General features: G+C 43.3%; 1 pseudogene; it reads left to right on the top strand.

Moving 5' to 3' along the window:
* The first annotated feature begins 1,515 nt into the window (after nucleotides 1–1,515).
* Nucleotides 1,516–1,633, top strand: LOC126191873 (5S ribosomal RNA; annotated as a pseudogene).
* The last annotated feature ends 10,476 nt before the right edge of the window (nucleotides 1,634–12,109 follow it).

The raw sequence follows: 12,109 nt of genomic DNA, 5'->3' as shown, positions 1-12,109 counted from the left end.
ACGTATGTCTATACAGGGTAGTTCCTTGATGATGTTACAAACTTTCAAGGATGGTGGAGAAGGATAAATGTATCAATTTGAGGTAAGTGTCCCTGGTTCGGAAACTAACGAGTCAAAAGTACAAGCGAAAACCATTCTGATATCTCTGTAAGTTCCGACTCGTTCGTTTCAGAACCACGGACCTTAACCTCGAATTGATGCATTTATCTTTCTCCACCGTCACTGAAAGTTTGTAACATCATCACGGAACTACCCTGTATAAACATACGTTTACAGGTGCCGGAACCTGCAACTCTACGCTCTGTAGCATTGTTGGATGATGTTTACGGACATGGGTTCAAATGGTTCAAATGGCTCTGAGCACTATCGGACTTAACGTCTTTGGTCATCAGTCCCCTAGAACTTACAACTACATAAACCTAACTAACCTAAGGACACCACACACACCCGTGCCCGAGGCAGGATTCGAACCTGCGACTGTAGTGGTCGCGCGGTTCCAGGCTGAAGCGCCTAGAACCGCTCGGCCACACCAGCCGGCCTGATGTCGCATCTAACTGGCCAAGCTCCTCTCCATAAGGCAAAAATCTAACATGAGATATTCTTCCTTTCACACTTTGGAATGTAGTGGAACGTAAATTCCAAACTGTGGTATCACCACATACTCGTACGTGTTCACATCCCGTGCGCGAAGCGACCTGTGATCGTGGGACATGTGATCATCATGTCATCAGTTCTTCCAGTTATTGCGAGTAGGTGAATCCTGATGTCGCTGCTTCTTTATTCAAGCAGATCCTCATTTGGCCTCGCAAGGCTGAGTGGACCTCATTTCACATCTTCATGCCTCAGAAAAAGGAGAGTCGAACACAGATCCTTCCGCTAACCATTCGAATACGGCTGCAATACAATGTCCTTCCAACAACATTAATTATTGCAGAGACAAAGTAAGATAAGAAAAGTCATATCGGCAATTAGATCATCAGGGGCAGAACACAGGCTCGGATTACACGAAGACTGGCTACAAAACCAATCGTCAGCTTTCCATTAGAGCCGTGCCCCCTAAACTGCTTGGGGAATATCCTGGTGCTAAACTACCAGAATTGGCCGAAACCCCGCTCTTTCTGAATGCACGTCCATGCACTACTCCATCTTGCCCGGAAAATAGTAAGAAGTGTCGAATGAAAATTCACATTTAAATGATGAACAGTGTAACTTCTCTTTACGCCAAGTAACTTGACACACAGTATCTTTTCGCTTCGTGTACGAATTAACTTCAGGTAACATAAAATTGCGTCACAGTGAGAAGTACGAATAAAAATTGGCCAGATGCTTGTATGACTCGCGAACTGAGGGTTCAGTGCAAACTTAGTCATGTGTATAGACAGTTCATCCATTCCGGGAATCGAGAATCTCCATCATTTCTGCCTGTTGTGGACATTGATATTGGCAAGATATCGGTCACAAGGATTCCAAGAGTTTAATTTCCATAGTACAAATATGACAAAGTCTTGCAGTAAGTGCAACGGCCTTGCCGCAGTGGATACACCGGTTCCCGTCAGATCACCGAAGTTAAGCGCTGTCGGGCGTGGCCACCTCTTGGATGGGTGACCATCCGGGCCGCCATATGCTGTTGCCATTTTTCGGGGTGCACTCAGCCTCGTGATGCCAATTGAGGAGCTACTCGACCGAATAGTAGCGGCTCCGGTCAAAGAAAATCATCATAACGTCCGGGAGAGCAGTGTGCTGACCACACGCCCCTCCTATTCGCATCCTCAGCGGAGAATGACACGGCGGCCTGATGGTCCCGATGGGCCACTTGTGGCCTGAAGGCGGAGTGATTTGCAGGAAGCAGGCGACCATTGTTATAGTATTCATTAGTTCTCCAGTCGGGCTGACTGGGTCGCAGTGGTAAAAGTCAAACATTAGGCAAGGAATTACTTTATTGCTCGCTGACGCGTTTCAGAATTTATCCATCATCAAATACTCAAGGGCCGCATGAGTGGCCGCACGGTTAGAGGCACCTTGTCACGAATTGCGCGGCTCCTCCCGCCAGAGGTTCGAGTCCTCCCTCGAGCACGGGTGTGTGTGTTGTCCTTAGGGTAAGTTAGGTTAAGCTGTGTTTAAGTCTAGGGACCAATGACCTTAGCAGTTTGGTCCCTTAGGAATTCACACACATTTGAACATTTAGATGCTCAACTAACGATTACTACACGTAGACATACAGTGTCAAGTTGTATGTGAAACAAACATTCGCAGACTAATCTACAAGGCGTGTTTTTTAAGTAAGTACCGTTTTGAAATTAAAAAAAGACGTGCTAAGATATCTCAATAATTTTATTTTTACGTGAAAGCCTGTACCTTAATCTACTTTTCTACATAATTTCCGTCGATATTGAGGCACTTGTCATAACGTTGTACCAGTTTTTGAATACTCTCCTCATAGAAGTCTGCCACCTGACTTGTTGAAGATGCTGACCGCCCAGGTGTTTCTTCAAGTGCAGGAACAGATGGTAGTCACTGGTCGCAAGATCGGGGCTGTACGGAGCATGACCTCGAGTTTCCCATCGAAAAGATATGATGAGATCTTTGGTCTGATTCGCCACATGCGGACGGGCATTGTCTTGCACCAAAACGATGCCCTTGCTCAACTTGCCACGTCTTTTGTTCTGAATTGAACGGCGCAGATTGTGCAATGTCATACAGTAAGCTGCTGCATTGATTGTCTCATTACGAGGCAGAAATTCCACAAGCAATACTCCTTGACTGTCCCAAAAAACTGTGCACATGATTTTCCGGGCAGAAATTGTTTGTTTAAACTTCACTTTTCTGAGTGAATCTGAATTCCGCCATTCCATGGACTGTTGCTTTGATTCTGGTGTGACGTAGGCCACCCATGTTTGATTGCCCATAACAATTTGGCTTAAGAAATCATCACCGTCGTTGTGGTACCGCTCAAGGAAAGTCAATGCACTGTCTAAACGTTTGGTTTTGTGCACATCCGTCAACATTTTCTGTACCCAACGTGTGCACAGTTTTCGGTAATTCAAGTGCTCGATCACAATGCCATACAAAACGCTACGAGAAACGTTAGGAAAGTCATCCCGCAAGCAGGAAATCGTAAAGCGTCTGTTTTCTCTCACGTTATTTTCCACTTCCTGCAGAAAACTTTCATTAATGACCGAAGGATGCCCACTCCGTTGTTCATCATGCACATTTATGCGGCCATCTTTAAATGCTCTCACCCACTTTCTTACCATTCCATCACTCATAATGTTTTCTCCGTAAAATGCACAGATCTCACGATGAATATCGATCGCTTTTAGGCCTTTAGCACTAAGAAATATTATAGCAGCCTGTACTTCACAGTCGGTGGAACTCACGATTATCGGAGGCATCTTAAACACTCAGTACAGAACGAAAACAAGGAAGAATCAGACTGTAATGGAGTCAGTGCGTAGACAGATGTGGGTACCCAGTGCGCATGCGCAGAACGCCGACCGCGGCGCTGCGGTGTGGCAAAACAGTACTTACTTAAAAAACACGCCTCGTAGACACCTGATGACGTATGAGTTCCGAAACGCATCATATGAGCAATGAAGTCATTCCTTGCCTGACGTTTGACTTTTACCATTGCGACCCAGTCAGCCCAACTGGAGAACTACTGACTGTTTGAATCGCAAGTTTGACGTCGGATAACAAATAATAAAAGACGTATTTTTTTGGTCATATAATTACTAATTAACAATTTTCGTTGTTTTTTCGTTTACTTGTACAGTGAAACCTTACTTCTTTCCAAATTTCATCATTGTAGATAACAGAAAGTACCATTCAAGTTTTGATAAGTGAGTTTGCGAGTATCAAAATATGTGACATAAACGGCCGTGCCTTTTGATTGCATTGACTTAGAAGCTTCAAGTTTTTACAGCCTCAAGGGACCATAGATCTCAAACTGATACGTTTACCCGTTCCTGAGAAAGAACGTTTTTTAACTGTCAGACAGACAGACAGACAGACTTTCCGTTTTTACGGACTGTGGCACGAAACCCTAAAACATATCCATACCTTATTGTTGATTCTTTTGGAATATTTGTCAATGATGCGCAATATATAGTGCCTTCTTTTCCTCAGGCTTTGCATTGTTGCAAATGTTTTGGTTATACGTTGGTTTTCTTTCCGAATGAAAAAGGTAATGATTTCAGTAAGTACGTCCATGATTTTCCTCGTTAATATTTTCACTACTCAATCTCGAACTGAACCTCGAGGGGGCTTCAAAAAGGAAAGTTATACATGTCGCCCCACGAAAAGACCCTTGTGCAACACTAGTGGCATATTGTCGAAGAGAGTACATGTTCTTGGTTTCCTGAACACACAGTTCTGCTGCAGTACGGATGAAACGTGCATCATAGCTTGGGAGTGAAACGGCATGGCAGCTGGAAACGTATTCCAAAGCTGAAGTACGTGGGACAATAGGATTATTTTGGGCGAAACACCTAAATTGCACACAGATCGACCCTGGAAATTCTGGCGGTGTATGGACCAAATGCAGTGTCCCGTTCAGCTGTAATGAAATGGTGCCAACAATTTCACCAACGCAGCACATACGTCGGTGGAAGGCGACAATGTCCAACCAGTCGAGGAACTGATATGCAGCAGTTGCAGATTGTTCGACGGTGAACATGTTCACGCAGCGCTTCTCGAATGGTTCTGTGACCAAAGAGATATTTCTGTTGTTGGGGAACTGGTACAACCTGCCGATCGTTGTTTACAGAGAGTCATGTTGAAAAGTAGAATCATAAATACGTTATTTTGAACTGTAGAGCAGCATTCAATAAAAGTTACCTGGCTCGCCATAGTAATGTATAAGTTACTTCTTGAAGTCCCCTCATGCAACTGAAACTATTATAAACTGATTCGCAGTCTCACTTAAAATTTCTTATTGAATGAGCCTTGACATTTCTGGCACAAGTAGTTTATGGTAACGATTACTACCAGTGAGGCATTTATAAATTATTTTTAAAACATTACTTTCTTTTAACATTGTATCACTTTCAGTTTACAGTAACAAATGAATTTGTAATTTATCGAAAAAATTTTAAGATTGGTTTTGCAATGCACACGTTTATTTTTTCCTTCAGACATGTAAATTTCGGCCGGCCGTGGTAGCCGAGCGTTTCTAGGCGCTACAGTCTGGAACCGCGAGACCGCTACGGTCGCAGGTTCGAATCCTGCCTCGGGCATGGATGTGTGTGATGTCCTTAGCTTAGTTAGGTTTAAGTAGTTCTAAGTTCTAGGGGACTGATGACCTCAGAAGTTAAGTCCCATAGTGCTCAGAGCCATTTGAACCATTTTTTTGTAAATTTCGCTTGATATTCTTGAAACAACAAATTTACAATTCTGTGAGGCAAACTACACTAAAACCTTGCATTTCGTTGAGGAAATCTAAAATGAACGATATTTTCCAATAGTAGTATTTTTTTCCTTGAGCACATAAATTTCGCTTGATATTGTCGAAACAACAAATTTACAATTCTGTGAGGCAAACTATAGTTAAACCTTTTATTTTGTTGAGGAACGCTAAAATAAACAATATTTTCCATTAATATGACTTATGTACATAATTTTCATAACAGTGCTGTCCTCTTATTAATTATACTATTTTAATTTCTACAAACAAAAAGTTGTACCGCCCACAAAAGCTGTCACAACTAAAAATGTTATACCTCTGGATTCACAATGTACAAGTATAGAGGGTGAAGAAAAAGATGCAGCACTTCACGGCCAGCATGCGATTCCTCCTTTCAATTCAAGACAAAAGCGTGTCTAGAAAAACTTACTACCGCCAGCAGGACTAATAGAAATGTGATTTAAAAAACGAGGCTCTCGCAATGCTGTGCATAAAATTGTCTCCATCTACACCTCCACAATGCTGTACCTTGTGTATTTCTTTCTGTTACTGTTACCTTTATTTAAACATTGAGAGATAACATCTTGCAGATGTAAACGATCACTTTGTTTCGTCCATGACACAACTAAAGAAAATTGAAAATATCAGTAGACATTGTAACATCGTCTGTACGCAGTGAGGTACAAAAAACTCAATGCGTAGGCTACAACAGATTGCACATTATGCTACGGACAATTATTCCATTCTATACGTTTGATGACCATGCTTATTTTTACAGACCCGATACATATACGTTAAGAGCAACATTCATTTCAGAGATGATGTTCAAAGTGACCACATTGTGTCAGACACTTCACCACTCCTGGATCATACTTCGTTGGACCCTACGTAACACACCTGCATCCACCGCTGCCGAAGTGGCATGCAAGCGACCTGTTAGGTCGTACGGCTGATCCCAGCGGAGGTTCGAGTCCTCCCTCAGGCATGGGTGTGTGTGTTTGTCCTTAGGATAATTTTGGTTAAGTAGTGTGTAAGGTTAGGGACTGATGACCTTAGCAGTTAAGTCCCATACGATTTCACACACATTTGAAAATTTCATTTTATTAGGTCGTAAACATCCACTGATGCAGTGCTATAAACATGTTCCTTTAAGCGACCCCCACAAATAAAAATCTAGTGCATTAAGGTCTGGGGAACGTGGAGGCAAGAACACTGGACTTCCATGATCAGTCCATTTCCCTTCAAACGCTTCATTTAGATAGTTAACCACCAAGGTTGTACAGGGCTATTACAAATGATTGAAGCGATTTCATAAATTCACTGTAGCTCCATTCATTGACATATGGTCACGACACACTACAGATACGTAGAAAAACTCAAAGTTTTGTTCGGTTGAAGCCGCACTTCAGGTTTCTGCCGCCAGAGCGCTCGAGAGCGCAGTGAGACAAAATGGCGACAGGAGCCGAGAAAGCGTATGTCGTGCTTGAAATGCACTCACATCAGTCAGTCGTAACAGTGCAACGACACTTCAGGACGAAGTTCAACAAAGATCCACCAACTGCTAACTCCATTCGGCGATGGTATGCGCAGTTTAAAGCTTCTGGATGCCTCTGTAAGGGGAAATCAACGGGTCGGCCTGCAGTGAGCGAAGAAACGGTTGAACCGCGTGCGGGCAAGTTTCACGCGTAGCCCGCGGAAGTCGACGAATAAAGCAAGCAGGGAGCTAAACGCACCACAGCCGACGGTTTGGAAAATCATACGGAAAAGGCTAAAGCAGAAGCCTTACCGTTTACAATTGCTACAAGCCCTGACACCCGATGACAAAGTCAAACGCTTTGAATTTTCGGCGCGGTTGCAACAGCTCATGGAAGAGGATGCGTTCAGTGCGAAACTTGTTTTCAGTGATAAAGCAACATTTTTTTCTTAATGGTGAAGTGAGCAGACACAATAAGTGAATCTGGGCGGTAGAGAATCCTCACGCATTCGTGCAGCAAATTCGCAATTCACCAAAAATTAACGTGTTTTGTGCAATCTCACGGTTTAAAGTTTACAGCCCCTTTTTCTTCTGCGAAAAAAACGTTACAGGACACGTGTATCTGGACATGCTGGAAAATTGGCTCATGCCACAACTGGAGACCGACAGCGCCGACTTCATCTTTCACCAGGATGGTGCTCCACCGCACTTCCATCATGATGTTCGGCATTTCTTAAACAGGAGATTGGAAAACCGATGGATCGGTCGTGGTGGAGATCATGATCAGCAATTCATGTCATGGCCTCCACGCTCTCCCGACTTAACCCCATGCGATTTCTTTCTGTAGGGTTATGTGAAAGATTCAGTGTTTAAACCTCCTCTACCAAGAAACGTAACAGAACTGCGAGCTCGCATCAACGATGCTTTCGAACTCATTGATGGAGACATGCTGCGCCGAGTGTGGGAGGAACTCTTGATTATCGGCTTGATGTCTGCCGAATCACTAAAGGGGCACATATCGAACATTTGTGAATGCCTAAAAAAAACTTTTTGAGTTTTTGTATGTGTGTGCAAAGCATTGCAAAATATCTCAAATAATAAAGTTATTGTAGAGCTGTGAAATCGCTTCAATCATTTGTAATAACCCTGTATACATGGAAGAACCATGGAGATAATAAAAGGTATCAGATAGATTATATAATGGTAAGACAGAGATTTAGGAACCAGGTTTTAAATTGTAAGACATTTCCAGGGGCAGATGTGGACTCTGACCACAATCTATTGGTTATGAATTGTAGAATAAAACTGAAGAAACTGCAAAAAGGTGGGAAATTAAGGAGATGGGACCTAGATAAACAGATTAAACCAGAGGTTTTAGAGAGTTTGAAGGAGAGCATAAGGGAACAACTGACAGGAATGGGGGAAAGAAATATAGTAGAAGAAGAATGGGTAGCTCTGAGGGATGAAGTAGTGAAGTCAGCAGACGATCAAGTAGGTAAGAAGACGAGGGCTAGTAGAAATCCTTGGGTAACAGAAGAAATATTGAATTTAATTGATGAAAGGAGAAAATATAAAAATGCAGTAAATGAAGCAGGCAAAAAGGAATACAAACGTCTCAAAAATGAGATCGACAGGAACTGCAAAATGGCTAAGCAGGGATGGCTAGAGGGCAAATGTAAGGATGTAGAGGCTTATCTCACTAGGGGTCAGATAGATACTCCCTACAGGAAAATTAAAGAGACCTTTGGAGAAAAGAGAAGCTCTTGTATGAATATCAAGAGCTCAGATGGAAATCCAGTTCTAAGCAAATAGGGAAAGCAGAAAGGTGGAAGGAGTATATAGAGGGTCTATACAAGGACAATGTACTTGAGGACAATATTATGGAAATGGAAGAGGATGTAGATGAAGATGAAATGGGAGATATGATGCAGCGTGAAGAGTTTGACAGAGCACTGAAAGACCTAAGTCGAAACAAGGCCCGGGAGTAGACAACATTCTATTAGAACTACTGATAGCCTTGGGAGAGCCAGCCTTGACAAAACTCTACCATCTGGTGAGCAAGATGTATGAGACAGGCGAAATACCCTCAAACTTCAAGAAGAATATAATTATTCCAATCCCAAAGAAAGCAGGTGTTGACAGGTGTGAAAATAACCGAACTATCAGTTTAATAAATCACGACTGCAAAATACTAACACGAATTCTTTACAGACGAATGGAAAAACTGGTAGACGCCGACCTCGGGAAAGATCAGTTTGGATTCCGTAGAAATCCTGGAACACGTAAGGCAATACTGACCCTACGACTTATCTTAGAAAATACATTAAGGAAAGGCAAACCTACATATCTAGCATTTGTAGACTTATAGAAAGCTTTTGGCAATGTTGACTGGAATACTCTTTCAAATTCTAAAGGTTGCAGGGATAAAATACAGTGTCAGGAAGTCGTTTCTGAAAGTATTTGCATGGAGTGTAGCCACGTATGGAAGTGAAACACGGACGATAAATAGTTTGGACAAGAAGAGAATAGAAGCTTTCGAAATGTGGTGCTACAGAAGAATGCTGAAGGTTAGATGGGTAGATCACATAACTAATAAGGAGATATTGAATAGAATTGTGGAGAAGAGAAATTTGTGGCACAAATTGACTAGAAGAAGGATCTGTTGGTAGGACATGTTGTGAGGCATCAAGGGATCACCAATTTACTATTGGAGGGCAGCGTGGAGGGTAAAAATCGTAGGAGACCAAGACATGAATACACTAAGCAGATTCAGAAGGATGTAGGTTGCAATAGGTACTGAGAGATGAAGAAGCTTGAACAGGATAGAGTAGCATGGAGAGCTGCATCAAACCAGTCTCTGGACTGAAGACCATAACAACAACAATGTTTTGCCGAAAAATGGTACCACGATATAATCGCATGAGGGAAAACACATGAGATAGCAGGATGTCCGTGATCTACTAATATGGAGTCAGAGTTCCCTCAGCCATTAGCAGCGAGTGTGAGCCGACATGTGAAGTCATACTCGAAGTCTCCCCACACCGTAATGGAAGGCGTAACACCTCTGTGCCTCTCCTAAACACTGGAAGAACAGAAATTCTCCGGAGGTCGCCGCCACACTCACCGACGATGGTCATTCGCAGCAACTGAGAACAGCGATTTTTCGCTGATCACTGTGTGTGCCATTCATCAGCATTCCATACTTCCCGGTCACGGGGCGTTGAATGTCGTCGCCGTATCACTGAGCTATAATGTTGAGTGGTACTTAAGTAAATAAATCAGTGAAATCAAAGTGAACTAGAAATTAGGATATAAATGAAAAACTTGGTTTAGTTTAGAGAGTTACATACTGGCATTCAGCGGGCAAAACAGCAGAACAGAAGAGACAATGACCATGAAGTCAGCAAGTTCCACATAAGCGGGCGCTGTCGATTCAGCCGTCAGGGCATCGCCCGACCGGCTCACGTGTTTCTCAGTTGTCGTATGTGAGCATAGGCCCTCGCCTACATCCCAAGAGCCAATGACCGACGTTAAGAAGATTCTTCGAGAAGCTTTTCAACGTGACAGAAGAGGCAATGACCGGCTCACGTGTTTCTCAGTCGTCACATGTGATCAAAGGCCCTCACCTACATTCCAAGAGCCAACGACCGACGTTAAGAAGATTCTTCGAGAAGCTTTTCAACATGACAGACGAGGCAATGACCGTGAAGTCGTTCACCTCCAGTAAACTGAAGTGAATAAATACGCGAGACGCAGTGGGCCAGACAGATGAAGACAGACGAAGACGGAGTCGAAGACGGAGACGGAGACGGAGACGAAGACGAGAGACGAAAGAAGAAAAGAAGAGTAGCAGTAGTTTTCTGTCAGTTTCGGTGCTGAAGACCGTCATGCAAGAAGAGTCTGCATCATGCACAGACGAAGCAAGTCCGCCGCTGTAATGGAATAGCAAGCAGCAGCCGCGGCGCCAGAAGACAGAAGTTAAAAGGTATTTGAAGTCGGATTTTTACATACCCGGGTGACTCGTGACGACGGGAAGGAGACGGCCTCACATCAGCAGTCACCTGTGAGCTGGGATGAAGACCTGACAGCCGAAGACTGGCAAGCGGGAGTCCGTGCTTCGGGTCCGGGACACTGGCCTTGCCCCGCCGCGCCGCTCCGCTGGTCGACGCAGAACACACGCGGCCGCTTAGAGAAGAGAAACACTGGGACGCCATATCCAAGGTATCACCATCCGATGCACGCCTTCGCTCGCAATAATTAAACGGGCCACTTCGCGCTGCGCGTCTCCAGTCAACTGGGCGAGACGGCGACACGAGATACACACCGCTACGCGTAATCAGACGCCACCGCCGCCACCGCTGCCGCAGCAGAAGACTTCACAAACGACACAGCTGCCGCTCTCCGAACCAGAACATCCCGTAAGATACAGTTGTACAAATCTTCAATAAAAGTTATCTTATGTAAAAATGATGTTTCATTCGACCTCATACCCGAGCCAAGGAAGAACCCACCCTGCCCACATGTTGTTAAGAGAGAAAAGTTAATTTATTTAATATTTTCACCCTGACAGAATGCTTTAGAATGCTCATCCTGACAATTGACTCGCATCGAAAGAGAAAACCCAGTTACATTTAGTGACAGAAGTGCTACATTTAGTAACACAACTGTTACATTTGGTATCAGAAGCTGTTATAGTTGTTACATTTGGTGTCAGAGAAAAAACCCTTGGCTCAATATGAGATGTGAATGACAGTCACTAAAGGTCCACAGTTAGTATTGTTTAATGTGTGAAAGGATAGAGGTTTGCATAGCAGTCGTAATATTTTCTTTATTTAGATGCGTATTCTCTCTCATAATTTTAAGAGTTTGTCGAAAATATTTAAACATCTTTTGAATTCAGTGTGGTAATATTGTGTAACTAATAGTTTGTAAAATGATGACACGAAATCGTACAAAGTCAGAGTCAGCACCACAAGCGGTTTCTACTGAGGAAGCTATTCAGAGCTTAGTTAATCAGATAGCACAGCTTAAAAACGATAATAATGCATTGTTTAAACAGTTGAGTGAGGTTAGGCAAACCAGTTCAATCCCTCCCACCCTAGATTCCTCAGCAGCAGCCTTAGTAACTCCTTTTTCAGGTAAACCTGGCGAGGACATAACAGCCTTTTTTGATGATTTAGTAGCAGCTGGAAAGTTAGGATCATGGTCAGATGAACAGCTCTTACAAATGACAA

The sequence above is a fragment of the Schistocerca nitens genome, chromosome 6 (genome assembly GCF_023898315.1).
Source record: "Schistocerca nitens isolate TAMUIC-IGC-003100 chromosome 6, iqSchNite1.1, whole genome shotgun sequence".
Lineage (NCBI taxonomy): Eukaryota > Metazoa > Arthropoda > Insecta > Orthoptera > Acrididae > Schistocerca > Schistocerca nitens.
Note: the sequence above shows the minus strand (reverse complement) of the source record. Positions and strands in the feature narration are given on the sequence as shown.